The sequence below is a fragment of the Neovison vison genome, chromosome 8, assembly GCF_020171115.1.
Source record: "Neovison vison isolate M4711 chromosome 8, ASM_NN_V1, whole genome shotgun sequence".
Classification (NCBI taxonomy): Eukaryota; Metazoa; Chordata; class Mammalia; order Carnivora; family Mustelidae; genus Neogale; species Neogale vison.
The window spans coordinates 56203747-56230465 of record NC_058098.1 but is presented as its reverse complement, the minus strand read 5'-3'; the positions used below and the strand labels follow the sequence as shown (position 1 = coordinate 56230465).

Genomic DNA, 26719 nt, shown 5'->3' with positions numbered 1-26719 from the left:
AAAATCTCCATATTTTATTATTGTAATTGGGGGGTGGCAGAGGGAAAGGGAAAGAAAGAATCTTAGATAGGCTTCATGCCCAATGCAGAGCCCAGTGTGGGGCTCAATCTCACAACCCTGAGATCGTGACGAGAGCCGAAATCAGAGTCAGATACTTAGCTGACTCTGCCACCCAGGAGCCCCTCCATATTTTATTTTTTTAAAATTTTTATTTATTTATTTTAAATAATATCTACACTCAATGTGGGGCTCAAACTCTTGACCTTAAGATGAAGAGCTGCATGTTCCTCCAACCAAGCCAGCCAGGTGCCCCTAAAATTTCCATATTTAAAAATGATAGGGACTCACAAGTTGTACTCTCCTGTGGCTTTATCATATAATGAAATCTAATCTTTTCTTGGTAAAAGCCACTTCTATTTCTTCCTAATACCCATTCTCCAAACTTCCCACCAGGTTAATGTTTTTCATAATTTAATTTTATTTTTTAGTTTATACCTGAGAAACTGTAATTGGGAGGGGGAGATTATGTCCTATAAAACTGTTTCTAATATAAGTGATTGTCCCCCTTCTTTTCTTAAATTTCCTTTTAAAAAGGGATATAAGTATGTGCTTTGTGTTTGAGAGTAGTGGTGGTGAAATTATAATAGAATAAGACTCTATTTCTCCTGAAGATATTTGTAAAAAACAAAATCTCACAAAAAGTCTAAGACAGCAACCCAAACATTCACTGACATAAGAACAGATAAATAAAAGGTGGTACGTATAGAGGAAGAATATTTAGCCTTATAAAGGGAAGAAATTCTGACACAGGCTGCAACATGGATGAACCTTGAAGACATTCTGCTAACTAAAAGAAGCCAGTCACGACAGATGAATATTAAATGATCCCATGTATCTGAGGTTTTCAGAGTTCTCAACTTCACGGAGACAGCAAGCAAAACGGTGGCTGCCAGGGCTGGACAGAGAGGAGAACACGGAGTCAGTGTTTCATGGGGGCAGAGTTTCAGTCAGGGAAGACAGAAGAAAAGTTCAGGTGATGATGGTGACGGCTGCGCAACGATGTGGATGTACTTGGTGCTACACGGTTATGTATCTAAAGATGGTTAAAACAGTTAACTTCCATGTGTATTTCACCACAGTTTAAAAAACCCGTATAACACAAGGAAGAATGTACACCCTTTTAAGTCCCTTTGTGTTCTGTGTGTTCAGTAAGTTCAGAGGCACTCCTGAAAAGGAGAAGCCATGCCCTCCACTATTGGCAGTGTCCTCTCCATGTAATGGAGAAAATGGAGAAAAAAAAAGTCTAAGAAATTAAGGTCTACATAAGCAATTTCCCTGTTCACATGGGTATTTAAATATCACTGGCTGCTGTATCTCTGGTAATTCTGCTGTAATCTTCCTGAACGCCTATCCATTCATTCAACACTTCACCAGCGTGGACTCTGTGCTAAACTTTATGTAAGATGCTGAAGATTGAGAGAGAGAGAGAGAGAGAGAAAGAAAGAAAGACAAGCATACTCCATCTGAGACATCCACAATCTGGTGGGGAAGGCAAACAAATTACAACACAACCTAAATTCGAATTCATTCTAATCAGTGCCGCTGGGAAGACAAAGTGAAAAGCAACTACTGCAAGTTGCACGCCATACTTGTTCTCCCCTTCTTCCAAAATAAAAGCTGCTAAGAAGATAATGACTCTGTTCCTCAGCCTTCCTTTGCACCGGTGAGGTACAGCAGATAAGCAGTGTGTGAGACCCAGGGAAACTTTTAAGAGAGAGCTCACATATGCCCTTGGTCCCTTTTTAGCTCCTTCCCACGTCTGGCTGCTTAAAACAGATACCTCAATTTTGGACCGTGAGGACAGGGTCAAATCTGAAAGATTCCGAAGCTCTGAGCTGGAAATTACTTCCTTAATGACTTTATAGAGAAAAGTATTCATTTCAGCCCTATCCTGCAAATTCTAAACTTATAGGAGAGAAAGAAAATTCTCTCTTGTTCTCAGGTCTGCCTGTTATTTTGGAGGTTCTGGTGCCTAATCCCAGTTTAGGAAGGGGATCAGGGAAGGCCTGACCAAAGAGGAAATTTTGCGCTAGGTTTTGAAGAATGACGTTACCTACCCAAGTGGAGAAAGTCATTTCAAGTACAGATCATGCAAAGGCACAGACTCAAGAAAGGGTCTAGCTTTCCAGGGGAAGTGGAGTGGCTCAGATGCTAAAGTACAGGGCAGGTGGAATGAAGTAAAAGAACAAGCAACCTGAAAAGCTGGGAAAAATTCACTTCAAAGGGTATTACATGCCATGTTAAAAAAAAAAAAAAGGACTTTTATGCACTTAACCGCATGAAATGACTATGACTTCATAGATGATTCTCTGCATATTCTAGAAGAGCCAAACAACTCAGTCAGAAAACAATCACAACTGTATGGATTACAGTATAGTGAGGACAGGGGTTAGTAACACAGGAAAGAAAATCTTATTTCAGTAAGTCAAAGGCACACTAGTATCGCTGTAAATGTTGACTGACTAGAAAAATAATTATCCAGCATAAGGAAAAGATTAGGGGGTGCCTGGGTGGCTCAGTGGGTTGGGCCTCTGCCTTGGGCACAGGTCATGGTATCAGGGTCAATCTAGGCCAGAATTGGGCTCTCCACTCAGCAGGGAGCCTGCTTCCCCTCTCTCTCTACCTGCCTTTCTGTCTACTTGTGATCTCTCTCTATCAAATGAATAAATTAAAAAAAAAAAAGATTAGGACTACTGAGAGAGTTAAGGGAGAAGAATATGAACAATATAGAAGAGGGAATATACAAGTAATTTGGCAATGTGTGGACCATATAAGGATCAGAATACACACCTCCACCTCAGGGTACTGAGGTCAAAGAATTATACTGTAACTATAGACATCTGATTATACATTTTATTTTTATAATATGCTTATACCCATGGTTTCCTTTCACAAGTGGCTATCATAAGTTAGTAAGTAATAGCCAAAGAGCACTAGTCTATAGAATGAATTTGGTTATTTGATGATCAAATACCTTTTCCTATCAAGAGTTATAATAGTGAGGGAGAAAAGAAAATCAGTGCTCTATTATGAGTTTGAAGTTTTATTCAAATGAGTAGTATTTTTTTACATTTCTGCAAAAATCACGTATTATTGTTGTAAATTTTTAGTTTTATAATTTAAAAAACCACCACCAATGCCTCATAAAAAATTTTAAATATAGCAACTATTACCTCACAGAAGTATCAGGGACAAAGTATTGAGAGTATATGGCTTCTGTGACTCCATATCCATTAATTATATTCACCAAAGTTTCAAAGATCAGAAGATTCTAAAATAAAGTCTTACAATGTTTCCATTATTTTTGTCTTTAGCTCTCCCTAAATTTATGTACTGCATTTTAGCCTTTTAACAAATATCTACTGTATGCTGATCATACAAAACTGTGTGGGATACGAGAGTTTAAGAAAACTGTAGAACATGTCTTTTATATATATCCCGATATTCTTGTTTTTAATTCATTATAAAGAGTCTTTGCTACCTTCAATCAGATTATGAGTTTTATCAATATCCCACCCTGATAATAGGCATCAAAACGCTTGCTAAGGAACACTAAGAAAAAGGATTTAATTTTTTTTTAAGTGTGGGAGATGGCTTTCTTAATTTAGCTTTTGTTTGAAAGAATGCAGTTATAGCACTTACTAACCCCGGAATTTCTCCTGATATTTATTCATCCCTTACAATGGTTATTCTATACGATAAAATAATTGGGGCAAAAACAGGAATCCAGTGCACAAAGAGAGATCTTTGACCCAAGTAATTATGTCTCAATGAATGCATATTACAATAAAAAAACTTCTCTAATGATGAGTCACCACACCATTTTTAAACATTGGAAAAATAAGGCTAACAGTGAAACTAGCTATTGTGAAAGCTGGTTATAAAGTCACCTGATTCATTACCATAGAGAAGACTCTATGGCCCTACTCCTCAAACTCAAGAAATGAGAGTAATGTTAAAAGTGACTTCTAGGAACATACAAAGGACATCGTTGCTAATAAGCATCTACAGCTTCTATAATATTCTCAAAGGAGTCAAGGCCATGGAAATTCCACCCTGGCTCCTCCTCACGTCACCAGGGTCCAGCTGGGTGTCCTTCAATCTGCCCTCCACACTGTCACCAGGGAATGTCATATAAAGCAGTCTCAGAAAACACAATTCTCTGTCCAAAATATTTTAGTGCTCTCTACCCCACTGAGGGATAAAATGCAAATTCTTTCAAGGGAAGTATGCAGCCACTGAGAATCTGGCCCCTACCTTTTAGATATTACCTTTCAGTAAGTGTTTCCTTTTCCTCTCCCTTCCAAGTTCTAATCCTCTTTTAATACTGAACTATGTATAAGTTTCCTGAACACATCAGGATTCCATTTGCACGCTTTTTCATGTTGCTGTTCCCCTTGCCTGGAACGCCCTCCCTCTACTTTTACCACACCTGGTACACCACTACACTCCTTCCTCACATCTCAGTTCAACTGCCATCTTCTCATCAAGTCCTCCAAGACTCCTCCAGGCAACCCGAAGAGCTCCTCCTTCCTGTTGTGTTGGTAGACTAGTTCTCAGAAGGGGAAAAAAGCCCTGATATAGTCACTTCTGCTATAACATTTGTTTTGAAAACTCAAATTTGTGTCAGTGTGCTTATTATATTAGGGAACAACACAAATACAGCATAAATCCGATTTGCTTGTGTGCCTTGAAATGCTAGACGAATGCAGACCACTGCCCCCAGCCCTGCGCACCCAGCTCCAACACCTCCCAGCTACCCTCAGGCCCCCTCCTGCGTTAGGGTCATCCCTGTCCACATCTGGTGGTAACTTTCCCTCAGACTTCAGACATCTATTTCTACCACTTCACAGTAACTCACAAGAGGCAACCTTTCCTATGCCCACTTCCAAAGGCAGACTTCAAGCCTTTTTCATGTTAAAGCACAATATTTATTATTATATTTATGTTCTTCTTAACCATTTTAACATGTAAAACTCTGCTGTCCCTTTTATTCAGTTCCTACCTTTAAAAAAAAAAAAGTGTTACTGAGGAAGTTTTTGAGTGTTATGTCCCATTTTTCCCTAAGCTTGGGAACTTTCAGGAAAGCACATGTCCCATGACAATAGTAGTCACTGTCTGTATGGAGCTCCACCACAGGTGATTGCAAATACTATCAGTTGGGCTCCTGTGTCCACTTTGGCTCTAACAAAACAGACCCATAGTATGTACAAGTCTTTATCATAGCAATTGCTGTTTTGCATTAACTGTTTTTCTATTTAAAGACAGCAAGCTTTAAACAGGGTCCTCTTTACCTTAATACCAACATTCCCTAAAGACTACCCAGCTGTTAGTAGATGTCCTGCTAATGTAGACACTATAAGGTAACAAGACTTAAGGCCTAATATAAATAATGCTAACTATAAAATCTATTTCTACAATGAAAAATTACTATCTACTCTGCTCCAAACCCCAGCCATCCTAGTAGTAAATGGAGAGATGGGATTTAAACAGTATTTCTAACTCAAAAGTTTATCGCAAAGACAATGCTTCATAACCAATTTACTAATCTACGTGTAGATTACAGACTAATTTAAAAAACAGATTCTGGAGATGTAATCTAACGGATTTTTCTGGTTGATTAATAAATTTATATAAGATGTCTTACAAGAGGGGCACCTGGGCAGTTCAGTTGGTTAAGGTTCAGCTCAGGTCATGATCACAGGATCCTGTGATTTAGCCCTTTAGGGCTCCCTGCTCAGTGGGGAGCCTGATTCTCCCTCTCCATCTTCAGGCCCTCCCCCTGCTTGTGTGCTCTCTATCTCTCTCTGTCAAATAAATACATAAAATCTTTTTTTAAAAAAGGTGTCTTCAAGAGTATGCATATTTGACTTATATATTTAATCTTTAGTGAGAAAGATAAAATTACACAAAATAGGACCTCTCCTCCATATATGGGCCATTTTGTCTAGTTCACTCTTAATCTAAGCCTATACAAAAAGTTACCCTGAAATCTAAGATAAACAGCATTAATATATACTAAAATTTAAAATAAGCATTAGTGGGGCACCTGGGTGGCTCAGTAGGTTAAAGCCTCTGCCTTTGGCTCAGGTCATGATCCCGGGGTCCTGGGACTGAGCCCCGCATAGGGCTCTCTGCTCAGCAGGGAGCCTGCTTCCCTCTCTCTCTCTCTCTGCCTACTTGTGATCTCTATCTGATAAATGACTAAAATCTTTAAAAATAAAATGAAATAAGCATTAGATAGCACAGTGATTACCAGTGATTTATTGGCCAAAAACCCCATGTAAGTTGATTTCTTTACATACATATAGGCACACATACATACACAAACACGTTTAAAATCTTAAAATTCATAATATTTACATTTTAACTACTGCTTCCTTGAGATAGAGAAAAGTATGAATTCAAAACTATGTATTAGTGATTAACAAAACTATGTATTAGTGATTAGTGGAGAACAAAAAAAATTTGTTCTTCCTCAGCATACTACTGCATGTCTCAAACAATGGTGAAAAGTTACATCAGCTTCTTCAAGTTTTGCTAAGAACTAAAACATACTGCATGCCTGTGAATCCAACAACACGGAGAACACAGAGAACTGCTGCTCCCATTTAGCATGCATCAGAACAACCCAGGCTTATAAAACAAGTTACTGAGCCCCACTCTTAAGAGTTCTGATTCAGTACTTTGCAGGTGGGGTTAGAGATTTTGTATTTCTAACAACTTCTTAAGTGATTCTGATGCTGTTGGTACTAGAACCACACGTTGGAGTCAGAAATACCTGTGTTCAAACCCGAGCCTATCACTTAGTATCTTTGTTCTCTGGACATAGTTTAAAAGTTTTACCCCTCAATTTTCCCATGTCTAAAAGGCAGAGAGTTACCAGAAAATTAAGCAAATAATGTATTTAAAGTGCCCACACATGGTGAGGACTCAAATGGTAACTACGTATGTTGGCTGAATAAATGAATGCGAGACTTAAAAATACACACAAGTGCTGGTTAAGAGGGAGTAAAAACACTCCACACCCTGTCTCTCTTACTAAACACAATACAAAATCTAAATACAAAGACTGGAGCAGCTATTTAAAGAATCCAAAAAGTAAATGGTGACAGCCAGACAGAGGAAGAAGAGCAAAATTCAAAGTATCATAGAAGCAGTGCCTGATTACTGCCCCTACCCCTCATCCTGTTGCCTAGACTGGGGGAACCTAGAAGTGGTATCAACACAGGCAGTGTTCCAGAAGAAGCCCTCTAGATCTGGCTGAGCAGGAAAACGGATCTCCTGACAATAACAGCAGGGGGCCCATAGGTACCCTAAAAGTCTGAGGAAAGTCTCCAATCCCAGAAGCTATGGTTTCAAGAGGGTGTTGCAAACCTCTCTTCCAAACACCCTCTCTACCACCACCACGTGTGTTACCACCACTTGTCCCTGGATGTGGGTGCAAATGCAAGAAGTCAGCAGAGGAGAAGCTTTCTGGCTACAGGACCAAAAAGGGGAGCCCCCAGGAAGTAGGAAGTATAAGAGAAATTGCTGAATGGGTGGAACTCACAAAAGCAACTCCATAATGTTGATTATGACCCCCCTGGGCTCACTCCTGAGCAGAACACGGCATGAATTTTGTCCTAAACAACAAACCAGAACCTTTGAGAACTGAACAGAGACAGAAAGTCACCTATCTCCAACTGGCCAATGGGTAGTACACACAGGACAGATCCAAGCAGCAAAGCACTGAAGGCTTTGAAAACCGAACTGACACTGAAACCACAACCCACAGAAAGCTGGCTGCAACTTGCATGCCAAACCCGACAGTGGCGACTGCATACTAAACCACAAAAATGAACATCCTCCATAGAATTTAAACAAGACCCACAACCTGATGATACTGAAGAATGCAAGCCAAAAGTGCATAGGAACATCTCAACTGGCATGGGACAATAAACACACTGATACTGAGATGATACCAACTGTTGGAATTGTCTGACAAGACTTTAAAGCATTATTATAAAAATGCTCCAAGAAGGGTGAACACTCTTGAAATAATATGTCTCAGCAAAGAAACAGAATCAAATGGAAATTTTATAACTGAAATAATCCACTGGATGGGCTTAATAAGTAAAATGGAGATGACAAAAGAAAGTCAGTGAACTCTAAGACAGACTGATAAAAAATATCTGCACAACAAACAAAACAAAACAAATGAACAGAGTACCAAGGATCTTTAGGATACCAAAAGGACTAACATTAGCATCACTGGCATCCTAAAAGGAGTGAGAGTGTAGTATAAAAAGTACTGGAGAAAATGAAGGCTGAAAACTTCACAAACCTGTTAAAAGACACAATGTAAATACACATCTGAGACGCTGAGAGAACCTAAAGAGAATAAACCCCTGAGAAATATATGCTTAGACACATAATAGTCAAACTGATAAAAACTAAAAACAGTGAAAAAATTTAAAAGTAGCCAGAAAAATGTAAGTGATGCATTGCTTACAGGGGAACAGTAACTGGAATCAATGAGTTTCTCACCACAAGCCACCAAGTCCAAAAGAAAATGGCATATTTTTAAAGGGATGAAACAAAAGAACTGTCAACACAGAGTTTCTATATCCAGTGAAAATACACTTCAGGAATGAAGTCAAAATAAAGATATTCTCAAGTGTAGGTAAGACTAAGAGAATTCATTGCCAGCACATTTGTTCTTAAAGAATCACTAAATGACAGAAGGGAAAGGATGCCAAGGGAAAAAGAGAACATTAGTAATGAAGAAAGAAAAAAGAAATGATAAACATCTGGATAAATGTAATAGACTATTTTTCTCTTCTTGAAATCCTTAAAATACATTTGGCAGTTGAAAGCAAAAACAGTAACACTGCACTTTCTTTTTTCTTTTTTTTTTTTTTAAAGATTTTATTTATTTAACAGAGAGAGAGGGGGAAGCAGGCTCCCTGCTGAGCAGAGAGCCCGATGTGGGGCTTGATCCCAGGACCCTGAGACCATGACCTGAGCCGAAGGCAGAGGCTTAACCCACTGAGCCACCCAGGCACCCCGAACACTGCATTTTCAATGTATGTAGATATAACATATAAAACATTACAACAAAAAAAGAGGAGGATAAAAAGACACATACAGTGTTAAGATTTCTATATCCCACTGAAGTGGAAAAATATTATAAGCAGACTATAAAAATTTAAATACAGGCATGCCTCAGAGATATTGCAGGTTCAGTTCCAAATGACTGCAATAAAGCAAATATCACAAAAAAGTGATTTAAACGAATTTTTGGTTTCCCAGAGCATATAAAAGTTATGTTTACACTATCTGCAGTCTCTTAAGTGTGCAACAGCATTATGTCTGAAAAAACAATGTACATACCTTAACACTTACTTTATTGCTAAAAAATGCTATCATCTGAGCTTTCAGTGAGTCAGTAACTGAACACAGATAGCCAAATATAATAATTTTTTAAAAGATTTTATTTATTTATTTGACAGACAGAGATCAGAAGTAGGCAGAGAGGCAGGCAGAGAGAGACAGGGAGCAAGCAGGCTCCCCGCTGAGCAGAGAGCCCGATGCGGGGCTCGATCCCAGTACCCTGGGATCATGACCTGAGCCGAAGGCAGAGGCTTTAACCCAATGAACCACCCAGGCGCTCCCAAATATAATATTAAATCGAACTGCATATTGTGAGAATTACTAAAATGTGACAGAGAGACACGAGGCAAGCTGTTGGAAAAACGGCACCAAAAGAACTGCCTGACACAGGGCTGCTTCACAAATCTTTGAACGGTTTAAAAAAAGAAAAAAGTGCAGTATCTATGAAGTGTGATAAAACAAGGTATGCTTAGGGCGCCTGGGTGGCTCAGTGGGTTAAGCCGCTGCCTTCGGCTCAGGTCATGATCTCAGGGTCCTGGGATCGAGTCCCGCATCGGGCTCTCTGCTCGGCAGGGAGCCTGCTTCCTCCTCTCTCTCTCTGCCTGCCTCTCTGCCTACTTGTAGTCTCTCTGTCAAATAAATAAATAAAACCTTTAAAAAAAAAAAAAAGACAAGGTATGCTTAAATGTATATTATAATCTCTAGACCAAACACACACACACACACACACACACACACACAGTAGAATGAGATATATTAAAAAAAAACAAAACCCACAATACATGTTAAACTGGAATACCAAAAACTATTCAAATAGCACAAAAGAAGACAGGAAAGGGGAAAAGAAGAACAAAACTCAAAAGAACGCAAAGCAAAATAAAATAGTAGCACTAAATCTGAACACAGAAGTAATTACATTAAATGTAAAACATTTAAACACACTAATTAAAAGAAAAAGATGATCAGAATGGATTTTTTAAAAGGATGATCCAATTATATGGCACCTACAAGAAATTTATTTCAAATATGATGATATGGGTAGGTTAGAAGTAAAAGGATAGAAAAAAGTATATCATGGAAATATTAATCAAAAGACAGATGGAGGAGCTATATTAGTATCAAATATAGCAAACTTCAAAGCAGAGAAAATTAACAGGCATAGAAGGATCATTATATAACAATAAAAGGGTCAATTCACCAAGAAGATATAATAATCCTAAGTGTGTATGCACCTAACAAAAGAACTTCAAAATACATGAAGCAAAAACTGACAAAACTGGAAGGATTAAATAGACAAACCTCCAATTATAGTTATCTCGGCATCTATATAAATAATAGACAAAAAAAAATCACAGGGATATAGAACTGAACAATCCCATCAACCAACTGAATCTGACATTTATAGATCAGTCCACCCAACAGGAGTAGAGTATACTTTCTTTTCAAGTACACAAAGAATATTCACAGAGACTGTAACTCAGGTCATAGAACAAATCTGACAAATTTAAAAGACAAAATATGTTCTATGGCCATAATGAATTACACTAGAAATCATTAACAGCAAGAAAACAGAAAAATCTCCAAAAACTTAGAAATCTGGTGGTACACTTATAAATAATCCACAGGCCAGAGAAGAAGTTTCAAGGGAAATTAGAAAGTATTTTTAACTGAAAGATAAAAATACATAAGAATCTGTATAATGTAGTTAAGCAATGTTCAGATGAAAATAGTTCCAAGAAGTAAAAAAAAAAAGGAAATACTGAGGTACAAATCTAACAAAACATGTATAAAAGCTGTATGCTGAAAATAACATTATTAAAACAAAGAAAACCTAAATAAATTGGAAAACTTAACACATCCATGGACTAGAGAAGTTCAACATACTCAGGGTATCAATTCTTCCCATTTGATCTATAGCTTAATACACTTCTAATCAAACCACTGCCCCCACAAAATACAGATCGAGTTATCTTAAAATAAAAAGCAAAGGAACTAAAATAGCCAAACAATTCTGAAGAATAAAATTAACCAAATCATACTAACTGGTTTTAAAACTTACTCTAAAGCTACACTAACTAAAACAGTATGTTACTGCATAATAAACAGTTTCAAAAGGTTATATACTGTATAATTTCACTTATGTAACACAGTGGTTGTCAGGGATTAAAAGGTGTGATACAGAGGGACAGCATGAGGAAGTTTTGGGGGTGATGGCACTATGTTGTATCCTGGTTGTGGTGGTAGTTATGTGGATATATATAAGAGTTAAAACTTATAGAACTGTACATCCCCCACAACAATTTTACTGTATATTAATTTAAGAATCTTTTAAGCTTTAAAAAAATATATATACTAGAAATTATCTTAGGACTTCCTAATTTTTTACAAATTAAGGTTCTAAAGCAAATGTTTTGAGTATGTGTATATCAGTACAAGGGGAACATGCTGAGGCAGGAGAATTCAATTTTTTAAAATTACTTAAAAAGATATTGCATAGGCATAAATTCTAGACTCACGTATAAATTCAACTGTATCTCTCAACCAACCACAGAGGCTATTCATATCTAATATCAACAAAACACATATTTAATACTGCCTTGTAAAAAAGATAATTTGAGATAAGACAAATACAGCATATATCAAATCCAAAGAAAGTTTGACTGAAGATTCCACATTCATACTAGATATTACTTTGGTCCTTGGAATGGAAATGACATCACTGTCCATTATCAGTATGGTATGTTCCTTGTTTTTTCTAATAGCAGCTAAAGATTTACAATGGTTTATCCATATTTTTCTCATATGATTCCACTTGATACACACTTTCAAGAATGCTGACCAGATTAAGAAAATATGACATATATAATGAAGTTATTTTTTAGCCACAAAAAAAGGAGAAAGTTGTACCATTTGCAACAACATGATGAACCTAAAGGACATTAAGCTAAGTGACATAAGCCAGACACATAGAGACAAGTTCTGTATGATTTCACTAATATGCAGAATCCATGAAAGTTGAATCCACAGAAGCAGAGTAGAATGGTGGTTGCCAGGGACTCGGGGGTAGGGGAAATAGGAGAGATGCTGGTCAAAGGGCATGAACTTTCAGTTATAAGATGAACAATTTCTGGGGATAAAATATACAGCACAGGGACTATGGTCAATATTACTGTACTGTACACTTCAAACTGATGAGAGTAAATCCTCACCAAAAAAAGGTGTGTCTAACTATTGGAGGCAATAATGTATAAATTACCTTGATTGTGGTAATCATTTCACAATGTACATGCTTATCAAATCATCATACTATATACCTTAAATATATACAATTTCTATTTCTCAATTATATCTCAGTAAAGTTGGTGGGGGCCGGGTGGGAGGCAAGAATGCTGACTAGAACCACGTACCAAGACTGGTCACAATTGCACCAATCTGTAACCCATCCTAAGAAGACATGAAATTTTTTCTTTTTTCTTCTAAGAAATAAAAAAAGCAAATGAGCCCACCAAAACACGCAGAGGATTATAATTCAAGATAGCTATTCACTACAGCCATACGTATTTTTGGATGACTGCCATAAATTAGTAGGTTTTCTCAGACTGTGATTTTTTAAAAAACAAAAACACAACTAGAGGACCAAGAAGAATTTATTTAAATAAGTGAGCAACCTCACTGTCCCTAACTTTATCTAGTTCTTAAGGCATTCAAAGTAAATTATTTGCGGAAGCACTCCTTTCCTTTCAAATGACAAGAGCACTTTTAAATCTCTTTTTAATCTAAAATCTTCTCAGGATATGAGCTTTAAATAACAAATCCACTCTTGCAAGAGCTGAACAGATGTTAAAATGTAGTTTGGTACAATTAGAAAATTGACAACAAATATTTACCTACTGATTGACAAGTTAATCGTAGAATGCTTAAAATATTTCAATTTCTAGGACTAATACAAAAAAGAAATCACAGTGTATAGGTCCTCAAGGACTTAGCTGAGTAGATGGTACAGACCCATGAGATAATTAGACACCACAATTGTAAATAAGAAAGTACTATATAGAACAATTAGAGATAACACCTAAGAAGATGTCAAAACACTCTTTAGTAACTCTCCCATACAAGTCAAGTGGTAATTCAGAAGAGAAAATAAATTTGGCTGTTGTGGGGAGGCCCTGGAATCCAGTGAAGAGGAGTGGGCTGGGGCCAGAGGCCTGCCTCAGCTCTGCCATGAAAAACTTCTGGCTAAGTCCCAACTGCTCCATGGTGCCTAGTTAGCAAACATGGTACTTGACACACACACAAAAGGACATTTGCTCACTCACTTCTGATTTGGATACGGCTACGCATGGAAGGAAGGGCAGGCCAGGGGCTTCTAGAAGAAACTCACTCCGAATACTTGCAACTCAGGACTATGGCAAGCTCACTGCCTGAATTCAATTTTGCCTTCTCACAACCATGTGAAACAGAGGATGTTGACACCAACAGAATGAGCCGGCTGCTCTTCTGGCCTCCTCCAGAGCAGAATCTCATACTAAGGGTCTCACTGTCCTAAGCCCAGCTGCACTAACCCCCTATGATGTATCAGCTGTCTGGCTTAGTTTCAGTCTGGTTCCCTGGGTCTCAGTAAGCTTAACTCAAAGAGAAGAAACTGGATCAGGTCCTTACAATATCACAATCTATGAATATAATAAATAGAAATATGAATTGTAGAATATAAAACTTACTACTAAGTTGTCAGCTATGAGTAAAATACAGCTTATTAAATATGCTATCTAGACTTTGTTTTACAAGAAATATCAAGTTGTTTTAGAAATGCCAAACCAGAAAAGCAAAACACTACGGAAGTCCTTAAAAGAATGATTCTTACCTTAGTCTCAAGATATCAAAAATGGTTAGATCTCACAGTAGAACATAACCTATGTTATGTACAAAGACACATTACAGTTTTTCACTAGGTTGAATTAAATTTTACCACTCAGGACAATATTCTCATAAATCAAGTAGTGTTAGTACCTCTACAACACCAAGCACATCAGAGGACCCAGCAATGTCTGCAGAGAACAAGAAAAGATTACCTTTCTTAACTGCCAAGACTCAAATTCAGCAGCAGAGCAAAGCAAGTCTTAACAATTACTGAATGGGGACACCTGGGTGGCTCAGCGGGTTAAAGCCTCTGCCTTCAGCTCAGGTCATGATCCCAGGGTCCTGGGATGGAGCCCCGCATCCCTGTATCCCCACATCAGGCTCTCTGCTCAACAGGGAACCTGCTTCCCTTCCTCTCTCTCTGTCTGCCTCTCTGCCTACTGGTGATCTCTGTAGACCAATTAAATAAATAAAATCTTTAAAAAAAAAAATTACTGAATGGCATCTAGGAGCTAGGCATTGCACTGGTCACTTTACATGGACGACCTTATTTGGTTCCTGCAATAATCCTATGAGGTAGCTAGTTATTATCATTTTAATGATGAGAAAATTGAGATTCAGGAGGTTAAGAAATTTGCCTAGAGCTACAGAGCCCTTGACAAAGCTTAAATGAGGTGATCAAGGAAGAATGTACCACTGTCCCAAGTGTGTTCAGGGAAAAGCTCTGATCAGCAGACCCGACTGTTCACATCCCTTTGGTAGATATAGCCCTACTATGATGATGTGGGTGATGTGGGCCATCAAACAATCATGGCTTGATATTATTTCTTAATGTAAATTTAAAAATTAATGTCGTTTTCCAAATGAGTCTTCAGTAAATCTACTTAGGATGAATCCCTTCCCATGACCAAAATGAGTTTCTGGATCTACAACTGCTGAGGAACAGACATCAGACTACTCAAGTTAAGGTCATTCTCTGAGGTCTGGTATGAATGGCACCTCCCTGGAGGACGTGTCTATTTCTTTTTTTTCATTAACCACAACATTCTTTTGTCTCTTCTTCTGAATATTAACTTTCTCTGTTGGATTTCTAACATGTTCTATATATATAGCAAAAATGTGAAGCTGAGTCACTAGTGAGTTCCTGAAGAGCACCAGACCAGGTCCATATGCTCAAGATGCCAGGGAGAAAAATACAAATACAGTATTTTATTGAGAAAACTAAACATTATTACTTCTCTCTCTATATAAGGACATCGACATTTTCAAGGAGGTAGGCACAGTAGGTAGTTAACAGTAGTAGTAGTATAGGTAGTAAGACAAAACTTTAAGAAGCAAAAAGCTCTGGGATACAGAAAAAAGGAAAAAAAGCAAGCAATATTCAATCTCTTCAAGTGTACAAAGAAGTGTTTGATAGAAACCCACAATTTTAAACTATAAAACATGGGAGATTGCCTTAGTTTAGAAAAAAAGTTTAGACTATAGAATACACATCTAATGTAAGAATAAATGTCTCTTTCACTAGATTTATACTGATAAAGCTCAAGCTACAGAATCTACAAGAATGGAAAAGAGGCGGGGTGCCTGCATGGCTCAGTGGGTTAAGCCTCTGCCTTTGGCTCAGCTCCTGCTCTCAGGGTCCTGGGATGGAGCTCCACATCGGGCTCCCTGCTCAGTGGGGAGCCTGCTTCCCCCTCTCTCTGTCTCTGCCTGCCTCTCTGCCTACTTGTGACCTCTGTCTGTCAAATAAAGAAATAAAATTGAAAAATGAAAAAAAAAGGAAAAGGGGCATGATCAAGAGGGGAAAACTAAAAATTACTTAAGTTCTTCCTTCATCCTCCCAATCATTAATTTAACACAACTTTAAAAACTAAAGCAAGTTGCTTTTTAGATGATTATTAACATCGTAGTACATGCTTATTATAGAAAATGTGAAAAACATTAAATAGTGTATGAGCTGATTGAAAAATAACCCATAATCTAACTACTCACAGTTAGCATGTTTTATATCCTATCTTTTAAATAAAGATTTCCTTTATAAAAACCTCAAAAGTATCACCCTACTTTGTTTACTGCACTGTGAACATTTTCTTATAGCTTATACCTTTTAAACATACTAAAACTCACATTTTTAGTATACTGAACAAAAATTTTAAAGAACATGATCTATAATGGTTTTATAGTATTTGGTCATACAGTAGCATAATCTAACCATTTCAGAGGCTCCCCATTTTTAAACATTATAAGTAGCATTGTAATGAATAAGTAATACATACCCACACATACATTTACATGCATCCCTTATTTCCTTATAATAAATTCCTAAAGATGGAATTTTGAGGCAAAGGGTATGAATAATTTTAAGGATTCTGAATATTACCAAATTATCAATGCAATGAACTGAGTGTTTGCATATGCCCAAGTCCCCATGTTGAAATCTAATTAATCTCTGATGTGACAGTATTTGAAAAATGGGGCCTTTGGGAAGTAATTCAGTCATGAGGGTGGAGCCCTCATGAATGGGATTTAGTGCACTTATAAGAGGTCAGAGAGCTAACCAGCCCTCTTTCTACCACTTGAGGAAACAAGAAGTCTGCAGTCTACAACCCTAAAAAAGGGTTCACTAGAACCCAGCCATGCTGGCATCCTACCTAGGACTTCTAGCCTCCAGAACTGTGAGAAATAAATTCTGCTTATAAGCCCCCTGTTGTTTCTAATACCGTAAGTTTTTGGTATTTTGTTCTAGCAGCCCGAGTTAAGGGAGCAGTCATTTAGAAAATTGTATTGGGGTGCCTGGGTGGCTCAGTGGGTTAAAGCCTCTGCCTTCAGCTCAGGTCATGATCCCAGGGTCCTGGGATCGAGCCCTGCAGAGAGCCCAGCAGGCTCAGCAGAGAGCCTGCTTCCTTTCCTCTCTCTGCCTGCCTCTCTACCTAATTGTGATCTCTGTCTGTCAAATAAATAAATAAAATATTAAAAAAAGAAAGAAAGAAAAAAAGAGAAAATTGTATCAATTTATGAAATTTATTCCTACCAAAAGTAGGAATTTGCCAACACTTGAGTCTTTTAATATGACAGACCTATTAAAGCATGCAACCTATGACATAATGATTCTCACTTCCAAGGCTTTTTCCATAAGTTTACTTCATAAACTTATAGGAAAATATTTTGTAGTAAAATTTTTTTACCTGTGGTTAAACAATTTTTCCACGTTGTTTTTCAAACAAATTTACCTCGGTTAATTAAATTAGTTAACTGAAACAGTATGAATTGCATAAATTCATTTAAAAACTAAGGTTATTCTTCTATGTGTATATTTGCAGTAACAGATGTCTGAAATAACGAAGATCATCACAGTAAACTCTGGGTTTTAAGATACTGAGTTTTCTTCCTTCCTATGTTACTTTGAAATTTTTATTTATTTTTAATTTTCAAAAAAATTTTTTTTCAAATATTTTCTTTCTACCTCTCTGATATGGCTTAAAAATTAAAACATGAGCTACCATTCTTTAAAATGAACCCATATGCTAAATAAAAAGTATGATATATCAAGAATTATAAAGTTTTTCAAAAGAAGAAACATTAAAAACCTACAAATCTGTTTACAGTTATGATGTGGTAGCTGGTACTGGGCTAGACCTCCTTCTGTAAATGACCTTAAAACTGAGCAACAAACATAAAATATTATTTGCAGATATTGGGCAGTGCAGGTCTGTGATTCCTGAGCAAAGGGAAACAAGGATTCCTGAATGCCCTGATATTCTTTTAGTGCCGCAGGGAAGGAAAACCCAAAAAAAGCACAGAGATCTCACTGAATTGAGGAAACAGAACTTAAGGTTTAAAGCTAATGAAGTCACTGGAATTTAAGAGGCAGAATACAAGAAAGAAGGGAGCTGTGGAGAGAAAAAGTTTCAGAAATTTGTAGAGAAGATCTCCTAATTCTTTGCCCGGAGACTAACCTGCACATGCACAAGGCAAGATTCCTTGAGACCAAAGAATAAAATTTGGGGGGAAAACAACTACAGAGTGTGAGGTGAACAACTATTTGAGCTTGCAAAGGTCTGGGAGACATTCAAATTCTGCAGTTAGAATGGAGAGACCTCACTGAACATCACATGCATTTAATAGACACCCTAGAAAGGCCATAACTCTGTATCAGGGTTAAGCTAGTTCTGGAATAAATAAAATGCTTAAAACCAAAGATAAAGAGAAAAACAGAGACCCTTTAAAGCAGCCAGAAGAGCAAAAAAAGACATACTATACCAAAGGACAACAGTAAAAATAATCGCTAACTTCTTATCAGAAAATTTTAAGCTAGAGGATATTTAAATGATGACTTTGAAGTGCTACAAGGGCGGAGGAGGGGATGCTATGAACTTAAAATTCTATATTCAGAATAAATCTCCTTCAAAAATGAAGGCAAAAGAGAATAAAACAAGGTCCAGAACTGTCCTCCTGCCATAAACAAGTAGAAAACTAGTCAAAATATAAAACAACTGTTTCCAGCTAGTAGACAACAGGTCATATGCAAACATGATCCTTGAACGAAGGAAAACAAATGAGGTGAGCCCAAGACTGTTCCAGATTTCCCTGTGGAACCATAGCACATGCAACAGAACCCAAGTAGAAGTAATAGTCTCACTGAGTTGAGATGACAGAGCTTGGAATTTGTGAAGTCTGAGAAAGCTAGAATTTGTAGCATAATACCACAAAGGAAGAAACTAAATAGAATGCTCCAAAAACCCGCAAGAAGTGTCCTTGAATTTCCAGCTAAATACCAATCTGCATATGTGTTGTATGGAAATCTATGAGGCTAGACAGAAAACAACTTCCAAAAAAATATCAAATGCTGGGGAGCTCCAACCCAAACAACTCCCAAAGTTCACACAGGGCCAGGATCATTCAGTTTCCGCCAACTTAGGGTGAATAAACCTTGATGAAGACATGAGGCAATCAAGGAAGACACAAGAAGGGGCACGCCTCAGGAGTGGGCCCAAACTAGCCCTACACTGAAAGCTATTCTAGAACTGCCAAAACCCAAACCCAAAAAAACCTTAAAACAAAACTCAAAAGATCAAGCTGATCCACAAATAAATTAACTGCCTGCCAGAACAAAACTTAATACTCAAGAAAGGAAAAAAAAAAAAAAATCAAGACGCTCAACATTAACTCCATAAAAAATTACAGACATAGGAAAAAATGAGAAATGGCAACTTACAATCAGGATGTAGAAGTGATAGAGAGTAGAAGAACTTTTAATAGAAAGGCTTTCTTTTTTATTTTTTTAAAAAGATTTATTTATTTGGCAGGGCGGTGGTGGAGAGAATGTTTGTAGGTGAGTAGGGGGAGGGACAGAGAGAGAGGGAGAAAGAATCTCAAGCAGACTCCTTATGGAGTGCAGAGCCCAATGCGGGGCTTGAGCCCATGACCCAAAGACCACGATCTGAGTCCAAAGCAAGAGTTGGACACCTAACCGACTAAGCCACCCAGGCTCCCTGAGAACTTTTAGTATAAGGACTTTAAAACAGTATTTAGAAAAAAATTTAAAGGCTTAAAGAAAAAGATGAACATAAGGAAGAAAAGATAGAAATTTCAACAGAAAAAGGGAAATTATTTTTAAGAAAAACAGTGGTAATTCTAGAACTATAAAAAAGTATACCTGATAGGGGCACCTGGGTGGCTCAGTGGGTTAAGCCGCTGCCTTCGGCTCGGGTCATGATCTCAGGGTCCTGGGATCGAGTCCCACATCGGGCTCTCTGCTCAGCGGGGAGCCTGCTTCCCTCTCTCTCTCTCTGCCTGCCTCTCTGCCTACTTGTGATCTCTCTCTGTCAAATAAATAAATAAAATCTTTAAAAAAAAAAAAAGTATACCTGATATTAAAAATTAACTGGATGGAAATAAGAGCATATTAGACAAAGGAAACTTAAGAAAAAATTCAGTATACCTGAAGACAGGGCAAGAAAACCTTTTCAAACTAAATGGAAAGAAAAATAGTTTGGAAGAAAAATGGACAGAGCTTCAATGACCTGCCCAAAAAACACATGTAGGACTGAAGTCTGAGGAGAAAAGAAACATTTGGGAATCTAAAATTTTGAAGAGAGATGGCTAAAAATTTCACAAATATGATGAAAACAATATAACAGAACTAAGAAGCTCAAAAAGTCCCAGGATAAACAAAAATGAAACCAAACTAAGGAGTATCATAGTAAAGTTGTTGAAATCCAACCAAAGAGAGAAAAATCTTAGGAGCAACCAAAGGGTAAAGGTATATTATATATAGGAAAACAAATGTAAGAATCACCATAGAATGCTTGTCAGTAACTATGCAACTAAAAAAGTAAAAAAAGAAAAAAAAAGAAAGAAAGAAAATCTTTAAAGTGCTAAAAGGAGGGGGGAAAAAAGTGAAAACCTAGAATTCTGTATCCACTAACAATAGCTTTCAAAATTGAAAGCAAAATAAGGGGGTGGGGGAAGCTACACTATAAGAAATTTGTAAAGGGAAGTTTTCAAACAAAAGGAATAGGATATCCACAAACTTGGATCTACACAAAAGAAATAAATATCTAAAGAAATGGTTAAAATGAAGGTAAATATTAAAGACATTTTTCTCATTTTTTAAAAGATTTTACTTATTTGAGAGAGAGGACATACATGCAGAGGGGAAGAGGCAGAGGGAGCCTCCCTGCTGAGGACCCTGGGATTATGACCTGAGCCCAAGGCAGGAGCTTAACCAAACTGAGCCACCCAGACAGCTCCATTTTTCTCATTTTTAATTACTCTAAAAGGTAAGTACCTATCAAAAGCAAAAACCAGTAATGGAATTTAAAGCATAAAATCAAAATGTATGACCAAAAAAAAAAAAAAAATGCCCAAAGGATGAGGGGAATTGAAAGTATATCAATATGTAAGATTTTTGCATTATACATGAAGTGGCATATTATTTGAGGGTAAACTGTTATTAAAAATAACCCATCCAGGGGCGCCTGGGTGGCTCAGTGGGTTAAAGCCTCTGCCTTCGGCTCGGGTCGTGGTCCTCGGGTCCTGGGATCGAGCCCTGCATCGGGCTCTCTGCTCCGCGGGGAGCCTGCTTCCTCCCCTCTCTCTCTCTGCCTGCCTCTCTGCCTGCTTGTGATTTCTCTCTGTCAAATAAATAAAATCTTTAAAAATAATAATAATAATAACCCATCCAAAAGCAGATAGAAGACCAAGGGGGGAAAAAATATACAAACAATAAAACAGTACATTTTAATCCAACCATATCAATAACTATATTAAATGTAAATGGTCTAAATTAGTGGTTGGCAAACTTTTTCTGTAAAGAACCACAGAATATTTTAGGCTTAAAGGACTAAAATGGTCTTTGTATGACCAGATGGTCACTAAAGGACAAATGGTTTCTATCCCAACTACTAAACCTTGACATCATAGCACAGAAGCAGCCAGAGATAGTATGTAAATGAATGGGCATGACTGTGTCCCAATAAAACATTCACATGAACAGGTGGATGCCTGGGTGGCTCAGTCAGTTGGGTGTCTGCCTTTGGCTCAGGTCACAAACCCAGAGTCCTGGGATCGAGTCCTGCATCCAGCTCTCTGCTCAGTGGGGAGTCTGCTTCTCCCTCTATCCCTTACCCTGCTTGTGCTCTCTCACTCTCCCACTCTGACAAATAAATAAAATCTTAAAAAATAAAACAAAACAAAGCAAAAAAAAAAAAAAAAAAAAACAGGCGGTAGGCCAAATTTGGTCTGCCAGTCGTAGTTTTGCCAACACAGTCTAAACATACCAAATTATAAAGATGTCAGATTGGATAAAAAAGCAAGACCCAACTACATGCTTTGTACCAAAAAGGCACTTGAAATATAAATGACATAAATAGGTTAAAAGTAAGTGGATGGAAAAAGATACACCATGCAAATATTAATCAAAGGAAATTTTAGTATCAGACACAGAGACTTCAGAACAAGAGAAATTACCAGTAATAAAAAGGGTATTTCATGATGACAGAGGGGTCAATTCATCAACAAGACTCAACCCTAAATGTGCTGTAACACAGGCAACAGTGCTTAGAATATGAAACAAATCTAAAGGAACTGAAAGGAGAAACAGACAAATCTAAACTTGTATGTGAAAATTTCAACTCTCTTCTTGACAGAACAAGTAAATAGCAAATTGGTTAAAATATAAGGAGATCTACAAAGGCCAACCTAACTTAACTGATATTTACGGAACACAGCACCCAATAAGAGAAGATGCACTTTTCTCAAGTACAAATTGAACATTAACCAAGATACACATGTTGGGACATAAACCAATCAAATAGTATAAATGGACTGAAATTATTAAGAATATGTTCTCTGATCAAAATGGCATTAAATAAGAACACAGTAACAAAATACCTGGAAAATCCCAAATATTTGGAAATTATTTGACAACACTTCAGAGCAATCCATAGGTCAAAGAAAAAAAAATACAAATGAAAAAAGAAAATATTTTGAATGAAAATAATAATGCAAATTTATGGCTTTAAAAGTTGATAATCTTTTAAAATAAATTCTTAGTTCAATGATCTAAACTTCTGCTTTAAAAGCTAGAAAATGTATAACAAGTTAACTCAAAGGAAGGAGGAGGTAAGAAATTAATGAAAGCTCAATTCATGAACTAGAAAAGAGATAAACCACAGAGAAAAATCAACAAAACTGAAAGTTGATTTTTGAAAGGACTGATAGAATTGATTAAGCCCTAGCCAGACTAATCATGAGAGGAAAGGTGAAACGGACAAATGCTTCAAGACACAAATTACTGAAACAGGACTAAAAAGAAACAGAACAATCTTATATCTTTTTATTTAAAAATTGAATCCTTAAGAACCTTTCCATAAAAAAACAAACACACACAACCTTCCAGGCCCAGATAGCTTCATTGGTGAATTCCAACAAGCATTTAAGGAAGAACATCAATTGTACCCAAACTCTTCTGTAAAAGAAATTGAGAGGGGACATTGTTAGTGGGAGTATAAAATGGTAAAACTACCTCGGAAATTGTTCTGTCAGTTTCTCATAAAGTTAAACCTACACCCATCCTATAGCCCAGCAATTCGATGTCTAGGTAGTCACCCACAAATAAGGAATATTCATGTCACAAAAGCCTTGTACAAGAATGTTCGTGGGAGCATTATTCCTAGAAGTTGAAGACCAGATACATGCTCTTCCTACAGTAATAATAGATAAATTATAGTATATCCATACAACGGAATGCTACTCAACAACTAAAAGGAACTAACTACTGCTACATGTAACATGGATGAATCTGTATTTTAAACAAGGGCTTCACATAAATTTTATACTCAGGGAAGTTTGAGAACCACTATTACAGAAGCATATATATAATAACAAAAAGGGAAAACATAAGAGATTTAGGGAGTTTATAAATTAAACAGTACCACATACATTATAAACTATATATAACAGTTGTCATTTTCTATAGATGCTTAATTGCTATTTCAATTATGATCACAATAGTCCTGTGTTCAAATTTCTACTTATGTCCTCCATAGACCTCCAGTTCCAAATTTTAGTCTTTGATCCTATAACTACCCTAATTTCTCATTAATTCCAACTTAAACTATACATTTTAGATAAGGAATCCTGTTGACCAGATCCTTTGCTTTTTTTCCTTAATGCTCTACTACATTGGTAGTTTTCTTGACCTCTTAATAGTGGTATTCTTACTATTTGCTGCACAGTCTTGACTTTCTACCTCAAACTGAACCCAAAACTCATCTTTTCCACTAAGTACTAAACCACCTCAGATTTTTTCCAAATTCCCTCAGCACTTGAAGATCTTTCTCCTAAAAGATGGGCTATTTATTTTACTGAGTTTGGACACCTCCTCTTAATGACTCACCAACTCCATTCCCTGGCTTAGAGAGTAGAACCTTTGGAAGAAAATTGAAAAGATTACAGTTCTGTTTAAGGTTCTTTCTCTTGTGATGTTTTTACTTTTCCCTCTTGGAATGCATTCTATTTGCCAGAATCTTAAGCTCTATAATGCTAAAGGTAGGAGAGAAAGAGAAGCAAAGAGATGGTTGATTAGTCCAGAGCTTCTCTGGACTAGATTTTTAAAGAAGGTGAAAAAGGCCTTCAGACTTCAGTATCTGTTTAGACCACCTCACCAGCCCAAGGAAGCAAACAAGACTCCAAAGAGAGTTTCAGTGAGGAGTAAGAAAGTGCATTTGTTATGAATTCCCAGTGTTGTCCTGGAAGGCCAGAGTATTGTGATATATTGTTCCAAGGACACTAAAATATATTTCTGGCAGATGTTTCTACATATTGTTTAAGGTTAGGTGTGGGGGGGGGAGGTTGAGTTGAGGGGGGACAAAAGGTAAATATTAAAAAATTGTCCACACTCTTGAACTAAGTGCCAGTTTTGGCAGTTACTTTTTGTTCTGCATACATTATTATTTAGGAATTATGGTCATTACTCACCTTCACAAGCTTCAACTCTAAACGTTTGCCTTCTAAATCCTATCTATAAACCTGGCCAAACTTCTGAGCTAGACCCGTATTTTCCTCTGATGTTTTGGTTATGTTATTACTCATCTAAAAAGCATAACTACTTACCTGAACACAAACCCAGTATTCGCCCCTCTCAAACTTGCATGCATTATTCAACTGCCAAGTCAGAAACCTTAGACTCATCCTCAGCTTCTATCACCTGCAAACACTAACCAAGTCTGGAGGGCTTAAACTCCTATATATCTGTGGTATCAGTGCTCTTGTTTCTATCCCCACTACAAATCCCTTAATTCAGACCATCATAATCACTTTCCTGAACTAGAGCAGAATCTTAAATGGCATCCCTGCCTGTGATCTACCTATGGGACGCCAGACAGAATGCCTCATTCACTTACCCTGCCATATGTATGATTTAGAGAATAAATACCTCCAATTTCTCTTCCGCCAACGCTTCTCTTTACTACTACTATAACCAGTTTCCTGTGACGGCAAACTATGTCACTTCCCCTGCTACAAAACAAAATAAAAACTCAAAACTCCATGTATGGCATATGAGACCATTAACAGCTTGTTCATTCTACCTTGATTCTAGTCTGATTTCCCAATTTTCTTTTGTACTCATTTTGACAGATCAAACTTCATCCTCCTCCTTAAACACACTATACCCTTTCATTTTTAATAATCTAGAATAGGGGGCGCCTGGGTGGCTCAGTGGGTTAATCCTCTGCCTTCGGCTCAGGTCATGATCTCAGGGTCCTGGGATGGAGCCCCACATCGGGCTCTCTGCTCGGCAGGGGGCCTACTTCCTCCTCTCTGCCTCCTCTCTGCCTGTGTCTCTGCCTACTTCTGATCTCTGTCAAATAAATAAATAAAATCTTTAAAAAAAGTAATCTAGAATAAATACTCAGTCCAGCTTGCTTTATTTTTAATGATCTCCCTTACACTATTTAAAGCCATTACCTAAACCTGTACAGAAGTAATGAGTGAACAAACCATCAGAAGATACAGCCAACTCTCAATTAGCTTATTGTCATATTCTTATTACCACGGTCAATGTAGACTAAATGGGAAAGTGAGCAAACTATTTCAAAAGTGAGTGGCTTGGTAAGCTTCATCCTTACCATAAATTAATGCTAAGTCTTCAGTTACGGACTACTACCCTCCTTTTGATTGACAGGCACAAAGAACTATAACTCCAATTTCTTCACGTCTATCCTTTTCCTTCATCTTTAACAACTCCCTTTCCCATTTCTGCTGTTACTCCTCTGTACTTTCCTTCCCCTGCTATCTAAGTTTTTCTAATACCCTCTTTGTCCGCCCTTTACAAGAACATCAGTATTCCTCTATCACTCTTCTTGGTAGAGCACCTAAAATCTTATGAAGTACTTCCACATATACTTACTCATTTGATCTTGCAACCTTATTTTGGGGGATTCCAAAATCAACAAATATCAAGGGTGGGGGGGGCGGTGGATGGCAGTTTATACTGTGAAAATTAAAAGGACACAAGGAAACCTCATTTAGAATGGAGTCAGGAGGCCAGCAGGGGGAGCTCTCATGCCCTACCACTTTAGTCCACTGAAAACCCAACAGGAAAAGAGGTATCTTGCAAGTCAGTACTCCTTTAACTGCTACTTTACTATTCCAGCAGGAGCAACAGCCCAGCCAATGAGAGACTGTCACAACTCAGCCAATGAAAGCCGCTATACTTCTGCTAGCTTAATCCAATGAACTTTTTGTTTATAACAGTTCTCTCACTTTCTCCCTTTCCTCTGTAAAAGAGAGGTCCTCTCCTTTGTTCTCTAGACTTGCTTATGGTTTTGCCATCGCTTGCTTGTTTAGGATTGCAATTCTCTGCTATTTCCAGGTAAAGCCATTTTTGCCAGTAAAATGGCTTGCGGTTTTATTTCTAAGG

At 37.4% G+C, this 26719-nt stretch overlaps 1 protein-coding gene across 3 annotated transcripts in view; it reads right to left on the bottom strand.

Moving 5' to 3' along the window:
• The window catches only part of SOCS5 (suppressor of cytokine signaling 5), a 61956-nt gene that overhangs the window by 27476 nt on the left and 7761 nt on the right, over positions 1–26719 (bottom strand). The window contains exon 1 of one of the 3 annotated variants that reach the window (XM_044263645.1): positions 23188–23237. The exons of the other annotated variants lie outside the window; for them this stretch is intronic. The gene's annotated coding sequence lies outside the window, so the exon portion shown is untranslated. Of the gene's footprint in view, positions 1–23187; positions 23238–26719 lie in introns of those variants that run through there. 3 annotated transcript variants of the gene reach the window in all.